Raw genomic sequence first — 17,366 nt, 5'->3', positions numbered from 1 at the left:
GCGGTAACATGAATGGCGGCAGAGATCTACGAGCACAGCGGCCACGGCGGCTAGCAGGATCGCGGGAGAACCAGAGGTGAGGGGGAAAGGAAGATGGGCTCACGGTGAGGTCGGAGCGCAGATCAATGGGCTCGGGGGAGGCCTGGGTAGATAATTCGATGCAGTGGAGATCCCGCGGTCAGAGGTTGAAGAAGACAGAGGCGGATGATTCGGTCGAAGATGACTTGCCTAGATCAAACGGCTAGCGGGGTCGATGCATAGGTGGCGTGCGGAGCTCCAGGACACACCGGAGCGGGACGGGGTCGACGGTGGGCATGGCTACGCTGGGGCCATGGCAACGGCGATGCTCGGTAAAGTGGAGAAGAGAGGGAGAGCGAGCATGCGAGGGGATAGGGACTGGCGCGAGTGGGGTGGCAGGGCAAGTGGGAGGGGAGCTCGAGGTGTCGAGGGGTCCTCATCCCCCTCGTCGACGGCAAGGCGGTGCGGCGGGAGCGTGGTTGGCCGTGCCCCCGGTCGGTTGTACAGGAGAGGGAGAAGACGACTGGGGGAGGCAAGTGCTGGGCCGGCTTGGGTGGGCCGAGGCCCAGGGGAGGCAAGGGGGCGCGCTCTCTCTCTCACATCTTCTTTTTATTTTAGTTTTTATTTTTCTTTTAAAGCATCGGTTTCAAATAGCTTAGGCCATTTAAACACTTTAAAAAGTAGGTTCACCACAAATATTAATTATGGATTATTTTGCACAAGATGAACATTTTAGCTTTCATGTTTGAGCATTTTTCAATTCCACATATAATTTGAAATTTAATTCAACTGGAATTTGAAAGAGACAAGAGACAATGATGAACAAACACTTGTTTAGCAAAATGATTAACTTAACCCCAGGGGTTACTGTAGCATCATTACACAGGGGTGTTACAATGATCATATGCTAAACTAACAGATGGGTCTTGTCCATCACATCATTATCCTAATGATGTGATTCCGTTATCAAATGACAACTCATGTCTATGGTTAGGAAACCTTAACCATCTTTTGATCAACGAGCTAGTCTAGTAGAGGCTCACTAGGGACACTGTATTTGTTTATATATATCCGCACATGTATTTAAGTTTCGGGTCAATACAATTCTAGCATGAATAATAAACCTTTATCATGAATAAGGAAATATAACAATGACAACTTTATTATTGTCTCTAGGCCATATTTCCATCAGTATTCCACTTGCACTAGAGTCAATAATCTAGATTTCATAGTAATGAATCTAACACCCGTGGAGTCTTGGTGCTTATCATGTTTTGCCCGCAAAAGAGGTTTAGTCAACGGGTCTGCTACATTCAAATCCGTATGTATTTTGCAAATTTCTATGTCTCCATCCTTGACCTTTTCACGAATGGAGTTGAAGCGTCTCTTGATGTGTTTGGTTCTCTTGTGAAACATGTATTCCTTCGCCAAGGCAATTGCTCCATTATTGTCAAAAAGATTTTCATTGGACCCGATGCACTGGGTATTACACCCAGATCGGATATGAACTCCTCCATGCATTGCTTCCGAAGCAGCTATGTACTCTGCTTCATACGTAGATCCCGCCATGACGCTCTGCTTGGAACTGCACCAATTGATAGCTCCACCATTCAATATAATATGTATCCAGTTGTGACTTAGAGTCATCCGGATCAGTGTCGAAACAATCATCGATGTAACCCTTTACGATGAGCTCTTCATCAACTCCATAAACGAGAAACATATACTTGGTCCTTTTTAGGTACTCCAGGATGTTCTTGACCGCTGTCTAGCGATCCACTTCTAGATTACTTTGGTACCTCCTGATACGTCTCCAATGTATCTATAATTTTGGATTGTTCCACGTTGTTATATTATCATTCTTGGATGTTTTACAATCATTTTATAGTCATTTTATATCATTTTTTGGTACTAACCTATTGACATAGTGCCAGGTGCCAGTTTGCTGTTTTTTGCATGATTTTTACATCCCAGAAATCAATACCAAACGGAGTCCAAACGCAACAATACTTTTTGTGGATTTTTTGGACCAGAAGACATCCAGTGGGCCGGAGAAGCACCTGGGGGGGGGGTGCTCCGAGGGGAGCACAACCCACCAGGGCGCGCCTGGAGGCCCAGGCGCGCCCTGGTGGGTTGTGCCCACACCGGGTGCCTCCCGAACCGCCTCTTTACTCTATAAATACCCCAATATTCCAGAAACCCTAGGAGAGTCGACGAAAATCAATTCTAGCCACTGCAAGTTCCAGAAACCACTAGATCCAATCTAGACACCATCACGGAGAGGTTCATCATGTCCATTGGTGCCTCTCTGATGATGTGTGAGTAGTTCTTTGTAGAACCTTCAGGTCCATAGTTAGTAGCTAGATGGCTTCCTCTCTCTCGTTAGATTCTCAATACAATGGTCTCTTGGAGATCCATATGATGTAACTCTTTTTACGGTGTGTTTGTTGGGATCCGATGAACTTTGAGTTTATGATTAGATCTATCTCTTTTTATCCATGAAAGTTATTTGAGTCTTCTTTGATATCTTATATGCATGATTGCTTATAGCCTAGTATTTCTTCTCCGATATATGGGTTTTCTTTGGACAACTTGATCTATTTATCTTGCAATGGGAAGAGGTGCTTTGTAATGGGTTCGATCTTATGGTGCTTGACCCCAGTGACAGAAGGGGAACCGACACATATGTATCGTTACTATTAAGGATAACAAGATGGGGTCTATTTCTACATAAATAGATCTTGTCCACATCATGTCATTGTTCTTATTGCATTACTCTGTTTCTCCATGAACTTAATACACTGGATGCATGCTGGATAGCGGTCGATGTGTGGAGTAATAGTAGTAGATGCAGGCAGGAGTCGGTCTACTAATCTTGGAGATGATGCCTATATAATGATCATTGCCTAGATATCATCATAATTATTTGAAGTTCTATCAATTTCCCAACAGTAATTTGTTCACCCACCGTTTGCTATTTTTCTCGAGAGAATCCACTAGTGAAACCTACGGCCCCTGGGTCTCTTCTTTATCATATTTGCCTTTGCGATCTATTTTCCTCTGCTTTCATTTTCAGATCTATTAAACCAAAAATAAAAAATACCTTGCTGCACTTTATTTTATTTGGCGTTCGATCTATCAACTTATTACAACTTTCTCACGTCCATTTGCCAATTTTTGGCGCCGTTACCCGAAAGGGATCGACAACCCCTTTAATACGTTGGGTTGCGAGTATTTGTTATTTGTGTGCAGGTGTTGTTTACGTAGTGTTGATTGGTTCTCCTACCGGTTCGATAATCTTGGTCTCGTCACTGAGGGAAATACCTACCGTTGCTGTGATGCATCATCCCTTCCTCTTTGGGGAAATATCGACGTAGTTCTAGCAGACATCACCTCCCTGCCAAACTTATGGCAAGGCACACATCAGGTTTGGTACACAACATAGCATACATGATAGAACCTATGGCTGAGGCATAGGGAATGACTTCCATTCTCTCTCTTTCTTCTGCCGTGGTCGGACTTTGAGTTTGACTAAATTTCACACCTTGCAACACAGACAAGAAACCTTTCTTTGACTGGTCCATTTTGAAGTTCTTCAGAACTTTGTCAAGGTATGTGCTTTGTGAAAGTCCTATTAAGGGTCTTGATCTATCCCTATAGATCTTGATGCCTGATGTCTACTACACAACCTTCTTCTTCTAGACGTTTGTTGGGCCTCCAAGTGAAGAGGTTTGTAGGACAGTAGCAAATTTCCCTCAAGTGGATGACCTAAGGTTTATCAATCCGTAGGAGGCGTATGATGAAGATGGTCTCTCTCAAGCAACCCTGCAACCAAATAACAAAGAGTCTCTTGTGTCCCCAACACACCCAATACAATGGTAAATTGTATAGGTGCACTAGTTCGGCGAAGAGATGGTGATACAAGTGGTATATGGATAGTAGTTAAAGGTATTTGTAATCTGAAATTATAAAAACAGCAAGGTAACTAATGATAAAAGTGAGCGTAAACGGTATTGCAATGCGTGGAAATAAGGCCTAGGGTTCATACTTTCGCTAGTGTGAGTTCCGTCAACAATGATAACATAATTGGATCACATAACTATCCCTCAACATGCAACTAAGAGTCACTCCAAAGTCGCTAATAGCGGAGAACAAACGAAGAGATTATGGTAGGGTACGAAACCACCTCAAAGTTATTCTTTCCAATCAATCCGTTGGGCTATTCCTATAAGTGTCACAAACAGCCCTAGAGTTCGTACTAGAATAACACCTTAAGATACAAATCAACCAAAACCCTAATGTCACTTAGATACTCCATTGTCACCTCAAGTATCCGTGGGTATGATTATACGATATGCATCACACAATCTCAGATTTCATCTATTCAACCAACACATAGAACCAAAGAGTGCCCCAAAGTTTCTACCGGAGAATCACGACGAAAACGTGTGCCAACCCCTATGCATAGGTTCATGGGCGGAACCCGCAAGTTGGTCACCAAAACATACATCAAGTGGCACCTGGTATCCCATTGTCACCACAGATAGCCACGGCAAGACATACATCAAGTGTTCTCAAGTCTTTAAAGACTCAATCCGATAAGATAACTCCAAAGGGGAAACTCAATTCATAACAAGAGAGAAGAGGGGGAGGAGAAACATAAGATCCAACTATAATAGCAAAGCTCGCGATACATCAAGATCGTATCACCTCAAGAACACGAGAGAGAGAGATCAAACACATAGCTACTGGTACATACCCTCAGCCCCGAGGGAGAACTACTCCCTCCTCGTCATGGAGAGCACCGGGATGATGAAGATGGCCACCGGTGAGGGTTCCCCCCTCTGGCAGGGTGCCAGAACAGGGTCTTGATTGACTTTTGGTGCCTACGGAGGCTTCTGGCGGCGGAACTCCCGATCTATTGTGCGTTCCGGAAGTTTTAGGGTATATGGAGTTATATAGGCAGAAGAAGCACGTTAGGGGAGCCACGGGGGCCCCACGAGGCAGGGGGCGCGCCCCCACCCTCGTGGGCAGCTCCCGTATCTTCTGACGTGGGGTCCAAGTCCATCAGGTGTGTTTCCTTCCAAAAATAACTTCTCCAGTTGATTTTGTTCCGTTTCGACTCCGTCTGATATTCCTTTTCTTCAAAACACTGAAATAGGCATAAAACAGCAAATCTGGGCTGGGCCTCCGGTTAATAGGTTAGTCCCAAAAATAATATAAAAGTGGATAATAAAGCCCAATATTTCCCAAAATAGTAGATAATATAGCATGGAGCAATCAAAAATTATAGATACGTTGGAGAGGTATCAAGCATCCCCAAGCTTAATTCCTGCTCGTCCTCGAGTAGGTAAATGATAAAAAAGATAATTTTTGATGTGGAATGCTAGTTGGCATAATTTCAATGTAATTCTTCCTACTTGTGATATGAATATTCAGATCCATAAGATTCAAGACAAAAGTTCATATTGACATAAAAATAATAATACTTCAAGCATACTAACAAAGCAATTATGTCTTCTCAAAATAACATGGCCAAAGAAAGTTATCCCTACAAAATCATATAGTCTGGCTATGCTCCATCTTCACCACACAAAATATTTAAATCATGCACAACCCCGATGACAAGCCAAGCAATTGTTTCATACTTTTGATGTTCTCAAACTTTTTCAATCTTCACGCAATACATGAGCGTGAGCCATGGACATAGCACTATAGGTGGAATAGAATGGTGGTTGTGGAGAAGACAAAAAGGGAGAAGATAGTCTCACATCGACTAGGCGTATCAATGGGCTATGGAGATGCCCATCAATAGATATCAATGTGAGTGAGTAGGGATTGCCATGCAACGGATGCACTAGAGCTATAAGTGTATGAAAGCTCAACAGAAGAAACTAGTGGGTGTGCATCCAACTTGCTTGCTCATGAAGACCTAGGGCATTTTGGGGAAGCCCATCATTGGAATATACAAGCCAAGTTCTATAATAAAAGATTCCCACTAGTATATGAAAGTGACAACATATGAGACTCTCTATATGAAGAACATGGTGCTACTTTGAAGCACAATATATGAGACTCGCTATATCATGGTGCTACTTTGAAGCACAAGTGTGGTAAAAGGATAGTAGCATTGTCCCTTTTATTATTTTTTTATTATATATTTTTTGTTTGGCCTTTCTTTTTTTATTTGGCCTTTCCTTTTTTTATTTGTCCTTCCCCCTTTTTTTGGCCTTTTTTTTATTTGGGACAATGCTCTATTGAATGATGATCATCACACTTCTATTTATTTACAACTCGATGATACAACTCGATACTAGAACAAAGTATGACTCTATATGGATGCCTCCGGCGGTGTACCGGGATATGCAATGAATCAAGAGTGACATGTATGAAAGAATTATGAACGGTGGCTTTGCCACAAATACGATGTCAACTACATGATCATGCTAAGCAATATGACAATGATGGAGTGTGTCATAATAACCGGAACGGTGGAAAGTTGCATGGCAATATATCTCGGAATGGCTATGGAAATGACATAATAGGTAGGTATGGTGGCTGTTTTGAGGAAGGTAAATGGTGGGTTTATGGTACCGGCGAAAGGTGCGCGGTACTAGAGAGGCTAGTAAGGGTGGAAGGGTGAGAGTGCGTATAATCCATGGACTCAACATTAGTCATAAAGAACTCACATACTTATTGCAAAAGTCTTTTAGTTATCGAAACAAAGTACTACACACATGCTCCTAGGGGGGTAGATTGGTAGGAAAAGACCATCGCTCGTCCCCGACCGCCACTCATAAGGAAGGCAATCAATAAATAAATCATGCTCCGACTTCATCACATAACGGTTCACCATACGTGCATGCTACGGGAATCACAAACTTCAACACAAGTATTTCTCAAATTCACAACTACTCAACTAGCATGACTCTAATATTACCATCCTCATATCTCAAAACAATCATCAAGTATCAAACTTCTCTTAGTATTCAACACACTCATAAGAGAATTTCATTATTCTTGAATACCTAGCATATTAGGATTTTAAGCAAATTACCATGCTATTTAAGACTCTCAAAATAATCTAAGTGAAGCATGAGAGTTCATCTATTTCTATAATACCACCACCGTGCTCTAAAAAGATATAAGTGAAGCACTAGAGCAAACGACAAACTACTCCGAAAGATATAAGTGAAGATCAATGAGTAGTCGAATAATTATGCAACTATGTGAAGGCTCTCTAACATTTAATAATTTCAGATCTTGGTACTCTATTCAAACAGCAAGCAAAGCAAAATAAAATGACATCTAAGAATAGCAAACATCATGTGAAGAAGCAAAACTTAGGATCAACCGATACTAACTGATAGTTGTTGAAGAAGAAAGGTGGGATGCCTACCGGGGCATCCCCAAGCTTAGATGCTTGAGACTTCTTGAAATATTATCTTGGGGTGCCTTGGGCATCCCAAGCTTGAGCTTTTGTGTCTCCTTAATTCCTCTCATATCACGGTCTCCCTAAATCTCAAAAGCTTCATCCACACAAAACTCAACAAGGACTCGTTAGATAAGTTAGTATAAACCATTGCCAAAACCTTATCATACTCTACTGTAGCAAATCACTAAAATTATTATTCAACATTGCATACTAAATGCCTCTGCATATTTAATAGTCCTATCCTCAAATAGAATCATTAAAGAAGCAAACATATGCAAACATAACAGCAATCTGCCTAAACAGGATAGTCCGTAAAGAATGCTGCAACATCCATACTTCCCTAGCTCCAAAAATTATGAAAGAAAATTACCACTGTAATAAATTTATCAGATCTTAATATGCAAAAGGTTTCAAAATTTTATCACATTCTTACTTTTCTAGGGAATTATTGCAACAGCGGCAAACTTTCTGTTTTCAAACAGCAACATGTATACTTGTAACATAGGCATAGTAAAGGCTATCAATGCCACTTTTATTGAAATAAAAGATGAAAAACATTGTTCTAAATAACAGCAAGCAAATCCTAACAAAATAAATTGATGCTCCAAGCAAAACACATATCATGTGGCGAATAAAAATATAGCTCCAAGTAAAGTTACCGATGAACGAGGATGAAGGAGGGGATGCCTTCCGGAGCATACCCAAGCTTAGGCTCTAGGATATCCTTTAATATTACCTTGTGGTGCCTTGGTAATCCCCAATATTAGGCTCTTGCCACTTCTTATTCTATAGTTCATTGAATCCTTACCCAAAACTTGAAAACTTCACAACACAAAACTTAAAAGAAAACTCGTAAGCTCCGTTAGCGAAAGAAAACAAAACACTACTTCAAGGTAATTTAATGAACTCATTCTTTATTTGTATTGGTGTTAAACCTAATGTATTCCAACTTCTCTATGGTTTATAAACTATTTTACTAGCCATAGATTCATCAAAATAAGTAAACAACACATGAAAAACAAAATCTGTCAAAAACAGAACAGTCTATAGTAATCTGAATCAAACGTATACTTATGGAACTCATAAAATTCTCAAATAAATTGATGGACCTGATTAATTTATCTATTAATCATATGAAAAAATAATTAACTAAATAGCACTCTCCAAATAAAAATGGCAGCACTTCTCGTGAGCGCTAAAGTTTCTGTTTTTGACAGCATGATCAACAAGACTTTCCCCAAGTCTTCCCAAAGGTTCTACTTGGCACAAAAACTAATTAAAAGAATTAAACCACATCTAAAAAGAGGCTAGATGAATTATTTATCACTAAACAGGAACAAAAAGCAAGGAACTAAAATAAAATTGGGTTGCCTCCCAACAAGCGCTATCGTTTAACGCCTCTAGCTAGGCATGATGATTTCAATGATGCTCACATAAAGGATAAGAATTGTAACATAAAGAGAGCATCATGAAGAATATGAATAGCACATTTAAGTCTAACCCACTTCCTATTCATAGGAATTTTGTGAGCAAATAACTTATGTGAACGAGAATCAACTAGCATAGGAAGGTAAAACAAGCATAACTTCAAAACTTTAAGCACATAGAGAGGAAACTTGGTATTGTTGCAATTCCTACAAGCATATATTCCTCCCTCATAATAATTTTAAGTAGCATCATGGATGAATTCAACAATATAACCAGCACCTAAAGCATTCTTTTCATGATCTACAAGCATAGAAATTTTACTACTCTCCACATAAGCAAAATTCTTCTCATGAATAATAGTGGGAGTATCATAAGAGACTTGAATATTATAAATTGTTTCCACATTAAAAGAGTAATGTTCAGAAAAGGGGTAACCATAATCATGACAAGTTTTATAAATATAATCCTCACTACTTTTTATAGCATATGTATCATCACAATAATTGTCATAAGTAGGAGGCATGTTATTATCATTATGAGTTTGCATATCAAAATTTGGTAGACTAAAAATATAATCTTCATTAAGCGTAGCATCCCCAAGCTTGGGACAAACATTAATTGCAGCAAATATATTCTCAAATATGTCATCCTCATCAAACATAGCTTCCCCAAGCTTGGGCCTTTTCGTATCATAAGCATATTCACTATCATCATTAATAGCATGGATAGCACCAATAGTATAGCAATCATTATATTCTTCCAAGCAAGTGCCAAAAAGATTTTCAAGATCATAAGAAGTATCATTATCTTCCACAATTATATTTTCATGAGGCACAATAGTAATAGGAGCAGCATTATTTGGGAGAGATATCTTTTTACCTCTCTTCCTTTTTCTTTTCTTATTCTTCACCACATCATGCGTGGGTTCAATTCTATTTTTGGAGCTCCTTGTTGATGAGATTGGTTGAATAGGAGGCTCCTCCTCGTTACCTGATTCATCATAAGAAATGATAGGAGGATATTGGGAAGTCTCTTCCCTTTCGTTAGTATTCTCTTCATCTTCTATTTGTTTTCTTTTCTTTATGTAATTGGCAATATAAGGATTTTCAATGCAATTCACCGCACAATACATATAAATATTCTCTAGATCAAAACGAAGAACTTTATCAAGGGCAAATTTTGGAATATCCTCAGTTATACGTTTCATTTCTTCATGACCCAAAAGAAGGCTAAGCTCTTTATGATGCTCCAGGGTAATCAAATTATCACAATATTTGGACACGACTTGATCATGAAACAAATAGCATTGGAGCTTTAAATGACCATGTTCATTGCAAAGTTCACAAGGAGCACGGAAAATATTGAATCTTTCAGCACATTCATCTAGCTCTTCTTGCAACAATTTGGTTTCTAAGTACTTATGCCTCTTGCAATATCTATCTTCCCTATTTGGTGTGTACTTGCAAACCCAGTCTACTCCACAAAAATTGACATGTTTATAGGAGGCATTTTCATCATAACTAGTGCAATCATCATTAGTATTATGGATATTCAAAGAATTCGTACTAACAACATTGCAATCATGCTCATCATTCAAATATTTAGTGCCAAACATTTTGTAGATTTCTTCTTCTAGCACTTGAGCACAATTATCCTTTCCATCATACTCACGAAAGATATTAAAAAGGTGAAGCGTATGAGACAAACTCAATTCCATTTTTTATAGTTTTCTTTTATAAACTAAACTAGTGATAAAACAAGAAACTAAAAGACTCGATTGCAAGATCTAAAGATATAGCTTCAAGCGCTAACCTCCCCGGCAACGGCGCCAGAAAAGAGCTTGATGTCTACTACACAACCTTCTTCTTGTAGACGTTTGTTGGGCCTCCAAGTGCAGAGGTTTGTAGGACAGTAGCAAATTTCCCTCAAGTGGATGACCTAAGGTTTATCAATCCGTAGGAGGCATAGGATGAAGATGGTCTATCTCAAGCAACCCTGCAACCAAATAACAAAGAGTCTCTTGTGTCCCCAACACATCCAATACAATGGTAAATTGTATAGGTGCACTAGTTCGGCGAAGAGATGGTGATACAAGTGGTATATGGATAGTAGATAAAGGTATTTGTAATCTGAAATTATAAAAACAGCAAGGTAACTAATGATAAAAGTGAGCGTAAACGATATTGCAATGCATGGAAATAAGGCCTAGGGTTCATACTTTCGCTAGTGTGAGTTCCCTCAACAATGATAACATAATTGGATCACATAACTATCCCTCAACATGCAACAAAGAGTCATTCCAAAGTCGCTAATAGCGGACAACAAACGAAGATATTATGGTAGGGTACGAAACCACCTCAAAGTTATTCTTTCCAATCAATCCGTTGGGCTATTCCTATAAGTGTCACAAACAGCCCTAGAGTTCATACTAGAATAACACCTTAAGATACAAATCAACCAAAACCCTAATGCCACCTAGATACTCCATTGTCACCTCAAGTATCCGTGGGTATGATTATACGATATGCATCACACAATCTCAGATTCATCTATTCAACCAACACAGAGAACCAAAGAGTGCCCCAAAGTTTCTACCAGAGAATCACGACGAAAACGTGTGCCAACCCCTATGCATAGGTTTATGGGCGGAACCCGCAAGTTGGTCACAAAAACATACATCAAGTGGCACGTGGTATTCCATTGTCACCACAAATATCCACGGCAAGACATACATCAAGTGTTCTCAAGTCTTTAAGGACTCAATCCGATAAGATAACTCCAAAGGGGAAACTCAATTCATTACAAGAGAGAAGAGGAGGAGGAGAAACATAAGATCCAACTATAATAGCAAAGCTCACGATACATCAAGATCGTATCACCTCAAGAACACGAGAGAGAGAGATCAAACACATAGCTACTGGTACATACCCTCAGCCTCGAGGGAGAACTACTCCCTCCTCATCATGGAGAGCACCGGGATGATGAAGATGGCCACCGGTGAGGGTTCCCCCCTCTGGCAGGGTGCCAGAACAGGGTCCCGATTGACTTTTGGTGGCTACGGAGGCTTCTGGCGGCGTAACTCCCGATCTATTGTGCGTTCCGGAAGTTTTAGGGTATATGGAGTTATATAGGCAGAAGAAGCACGTCAGGGGAGCCACGGGGGCCCCACGAGGCAGGGGGCGCGCACCCCACCCTCGTGGGCAGCTCCCGTATCTTCTGTCCAAGTCCATCAGGTATGTTTCCTTCCAAAAATAACTTCTCCAGTTGATTTCGTTCCATTTCGACTCCGTCTGATATTCCTTTTCTTCAAAACACTGAAATAGGCATAAAACAGCAAATCTGGGCTGGGCCTCCGGTTAATAGGTTAGTCCCAAAAATATTATAAAAGTGGATAATAAAGCTCATTATTGCCCCAAACAGTAGATAATATAGCATGGAGCAATCAAAAATTATAGATACGTTGGAGACGTATCAATGCCCAATATATAAGCAGCTTCACCAAGGTCTTTCATTGAAAAACTCTTATTCAAGTATCCTTTTATGCTATTCGGAAATTCTATATCATTTCCAATCAACATTATGTCATCCATATATAATATCAGAAATGCTACAGAGCTCCCACTCACTTTGTTGTAAATACAGGCTTCACCGCAAGTCTGTACAAAACCATATGCTTTGATCACCTCATCAAAGCGTATATTCCAACTCCGAGATGCTTGCACCAGTCCATAGATGGATCGCTGGAGCTTGCACACTTTGTTAGCACCTTTAGTATAGACAAAACCTTCTGGTTGCATCGTATACATTCTTCTTTAAGAAATCCATCAAGGAATGCAGTTTTGACGTCCATTTTCCAGATTTCATAATCATAAAATGTGGCAATTGCTAACATGATTCGGACAGACTTAAGTGTCGCTATGGGTGAGAAAGTCTCATCATAATTAATCCCTTGAACTTGTCGAAAACCTTTTGTGATAAGTCAAGATTTGTAGACAGTAACATTACCATCAACGTCCGTCTTCTTCTTGAAGATCCATTTATTCTCAATGTCTTGCCGATCATCGGGCAAGTCCACCAAAGTCCACACTTTGTTCTCATACATGGATCCTATCTCAAATTTCATGGCCTCAAGCCATTTATTGGAATCTGGATTCATCATAGCTTCTTCATAGTTTGTAGGTCGCCGTCGTCTAATAACATGACTTCCAGGACATGATAACCGTACCACTCTATTGTGGAACGTGTTCTGGTCGACCTACGAAGTTCAGTAATAACTTGATCTGAAGTTTCATGATCATCAACATTAGCTTCCTCTCTAGTTGGTGTAGGCATTACGGAAATGTTTTCCTTTGGTGTACTACTTTCCAATTCGAGAGAAGGTACAACTACCTCATCAAGTTCTACTTCCCCCACTCACTTCTTTCGAGATAAACTCCTTCTCTAGAAAGGACCCATTCTTGGCAACAAAGATCTTGCCTTCGGATCTGTGGTACAAGGTATACCCAATGGTCTCTTTAGGGTATCCTATGAAGACACACTTATCCGCTTTGGATTTGAACTTATCAGGCTGAAGCTGTTTGACATAAGCATCACATCCCCAAACTTTAAGAAATGACAACTTAAGTTTCTTGCTAAACCACAGTTCATACGATGTCGTCTCAACAGATTTAGACGGTGACCTATTTAACGTGAATGCGGCTTTCTCTAATGCACAACACCAAAACGATAGTGGTAAATCGGTAAGAGACATCATAAAACGCAGCATATATAATAAAGTACGATTACGACATTCGGACACACCATTACGTTGCGCTGTTCCAGGTGGCGTGAGTTGTGAAACAATTCCACATTGTTTTAAATGAAGGCCAACCTCGTAACTCAAATATTCACCTCCACGATCAGATCGTAGAAACTTTATTTTCTTGTTATGATGATTCTCTACTCCACTCTAAAATTCTTTAAACTTTTCAAATGTTTCAGACTTGTGTTTCATCAGGTAGATATAGCCATACCTACTCAAATCATCTGTAAAGGTTAGAATAACGATACCCGCCACATGCCTCAACACTCATCCGACCGCATACATCAGTATGTATTATTTCCAATAGGTCATTAGCTCGCTCCATGTTCCAGAGAACGGAGTTTTAGTCATCTTGCCCATGAGGCATGGTTCACAAGTATCAAATGATTCATAATCAAGTGATTCCAAAAGTCCATCTACATGGAGTTTCTTCATGCACTTTACACCAATATGGCCTAAACGGCAGCGCCACAAGTATGTTGCACTATCATTATCAACTTTGCATCTTTTGGCATCACCATTATGAATATGTGTATCACTACGATCAAGATTCAACAAGAATAGACCATTCATCAAAGGTGCATGACCATAGCAGATATTATTCATATAAATAGAACAACAATTATTCTCGGACTTAAATGAATTATAGTCTCGCAATAAACAATATCCAGATATAATGTTCATGCTCAAAGCTAGCACCAAATAAAAATTATTGAGGTCTAAAACTAATCCGAAGGTAGATGTAGAGGTAGCGTGCCGACCTTGGAACCATTCCCGACGTGCACCGTCACCTTGTCCTTAGCCAATCTTTGTTTATTCCGTAGCTCTTGTTTCGAGTTACAAATATGAGCAACCGAATTAGTATCAAATACCTAGGCGCTACTACGAGCAGTAGTAAGGAACACTTCAATAATATGTATATCAAATATACCTTTGTTCACTTTGCCATCCTTCTTATCCGCCAAATACTTGGGGCAGTTCTACTTCCAGTGACCATTTCCCTTGCAGTAGAAACACTTGGTTTCAGGCTTTGGTCCAGCTTTGGGGTTCTTCACGGGAGTAGCAACTTGATTGCCATTCTTCTTGAAGTTCCCTTTCTTTCCCTTTCCCTTTTTATTGAAACTAGTGGCCTTGTTAACCATCAGCACTTGATGCTCCTTCTTGATTTCTACCTCCGTCGATTTCAGCATCGCGAAGAGATCGGGAATCGTTTTCATCATCCCTTGCATATTATAGTTCATCACGAAGCCTTTATAGCACGGTGGCAGTGATTGAAGAACTATGCCAATAACACACTCATCTGGGAGCTCAATTCCTAGCTGAGTCAAGTGGTACTCATACCCAGACATTTTGAGTATGTGTTCACTGACAGAACTGTTCTCCACCATCTTGTAGCTATAGAACTTGTTAGAGACTTCATATCTCTCAACCCGGGCATTAGCTTGAAATATCAACTTCAGCTCTTGAAACATCTCATATGCTTCGTGGTGTTCAAAACAATTTTGAAGTCCCGGTTGTAAGCCATAAAGCATGGCACACTGAACTATTGAGTAGTCATCAGATCAAGCCTGCCACACGTTCATAACATTTGCAGTAGCTCCTGCAGCAGGTTTGTTACCTAGCGGCGCATCAAGGACATAATTCTTCTGTGCAGCAATGAGGATAATCCTCAAGTTACGGAACCAATCCGTGTAGTTACTACCATCATATTTCAAATTGGCTTTCTCTAGGAACACATTAAAATTCAAGGGAACGATAGCACGGGCCATTGATCTACACCATAGATATGCAAAACTATTAAGACTAAGTTCATGATAAATTAAGTTAAACTAATCATATTACTAATGAACTCCCACTTAAATTAACATCCCTCAAGTTATCTAAGTGATACATGATCCAAATCAACTAACCCATGTTCGATCATCGCGTGAGATGGGCTAGTCATCAATGGTGAACATCTCAAGGTTGATCATTGATACGTTTCTGACGTATCTATAATTTATGAAGTATTCATGCTGTTTTATTATCATTCTTGGATATTTTACAATCATTTTATAGCAACTTTATATCATTTTTTGGGACTAACCTATTGACCCAGTGCCCAATGCCAGTTGCTGGATTTTGCTTGTTTTTTACATTGCAGGAAATCAATATCAAACGGAGTCCAAACACCGTGAAACTTTTTGTAGATTTTGTATCGACCAAAAGACATCCAGTGGGCTAAAGAAGCACCTGGGGGGTGCCCTGAGGGGGGCACAATCCACCACGGCATGCCTGGGGGCCCAGGCGTGCCCAGGTGGGTTGTGCACACCTCAGTGGCCTCCCGCACCCCCTCTTTGCCCTATAAATTACCAAATATTCCAAAAACCCTCGGGGTAACCTAGATGAGAAGTTCCGCCGCCGCAAGCCTCTGTAGCTACCAAAAACCAATCTAGACCTCGTTCCAGCACTCCGCCAGAGGGGGAAATCATCACTGGTGGCCATCTTCATCATCCCGACGGCCACCACGATGAGTAGGGAGTAGTCCACCCTCGGGGCTGAGGGTTTGTACCAGTAGCTATGTGTTTAATCTCTCTCTCTCTCTCGTGTTCTTGAGATGTCATGATCTTGATGTATCGCGGGCTTTGTTAATATAGTCGGATCATATGGTGTTTTCCCCTCTCTATCTTGTTGTGATGGATTGAGTTTTCCCTTTGAGATTTCATTTTATCGGATTGAATACTTTTATGGATTTGAGAGCACTTGATATATGTCTTGCAAATGAATACTCATGGTGACAATGGGGTATGATATTGATTCACTTGATATGTGTTTTGGCACTCAAACTCGTGGATTCCTGCAGTGTCATTGGGGTAATCTATGCATAGGGGTTGATGCACGTTCTCGTCTTTTGTTTCTCCGGTAGAAATCGTGGGGAACTCTTTGAGGTTCTTTGTGTTGGATTGGGTATTATGAATCTGAAATTATTTGGTGCTATTTTAGTATGAACTCTTGGATAGATCGATCGGAAAGAATAGCTTCGAGGTGGTTTCATACACTACAAACGATTTGTTCATATGTTCTCTGCTAGATAGGAACTTTGGAGTGATTCTTCGTTGCACGTTGAGGGATGGTTATATGATCCAATTATATTAGCATTGTTGAGAGATTGCACTAGCGGAAGTACGGACCCTAGGCCTCATTTTCAAGCATTGCAATATCGTTTGTGCTCCGTTTATCAATTGCTACCTTGCTGTTTTTTATTGTTCCTACTACAAAAACCAATATGTACTATCCATATTACACTTGTATCACCATCTCTTCGCCGAACTAGTGCACCTATAGAAATTACCATTGTATTTGGTGTGTTGGGGACACAAGAGACTCTTTATTATTTGGTTGCAGGGTTGTTTGAGAGAGATCATCTTCATCCTACACCTCCCACAGATTGATAAACCTTAGATCATCCACTTGAGGGAAAATTGCTACTGTCCTACAAAACTCTGTGCTTGGAGGCCCAACATGAGTCTACAAGAATAAAGTTGCGTAGTAGACATCAACCTCTTTTATGGCGCCATTGCCGGGGAGGTGAGTGCTTGAAGGTATATATTTAGATCTTGTAATTGAATCTTTTAGTTTCTTATTTTATCACTAGTTTGGTTCATAAAAGAAAACTACAAAAAATGGAATTGAGGTTGCATCATA

The sequence above is a fragment of the Triticum urartu genome, chromosome 2A (assembly GCF_056163025.1).
Source record: "Triticum urartu cultivar PI428250 chromosome 2A, HENAU_Tu73, whole genome shotgun sequence".
Lineage (NCBI taxonomy): Eukaryota > Viridiplantae > Streptophyta > Magnoliopsida > Poales > Poaceae > Triticum > Triticum urartu.
This window is presented reverse-complemented; position numbering follows the sequence as displayed.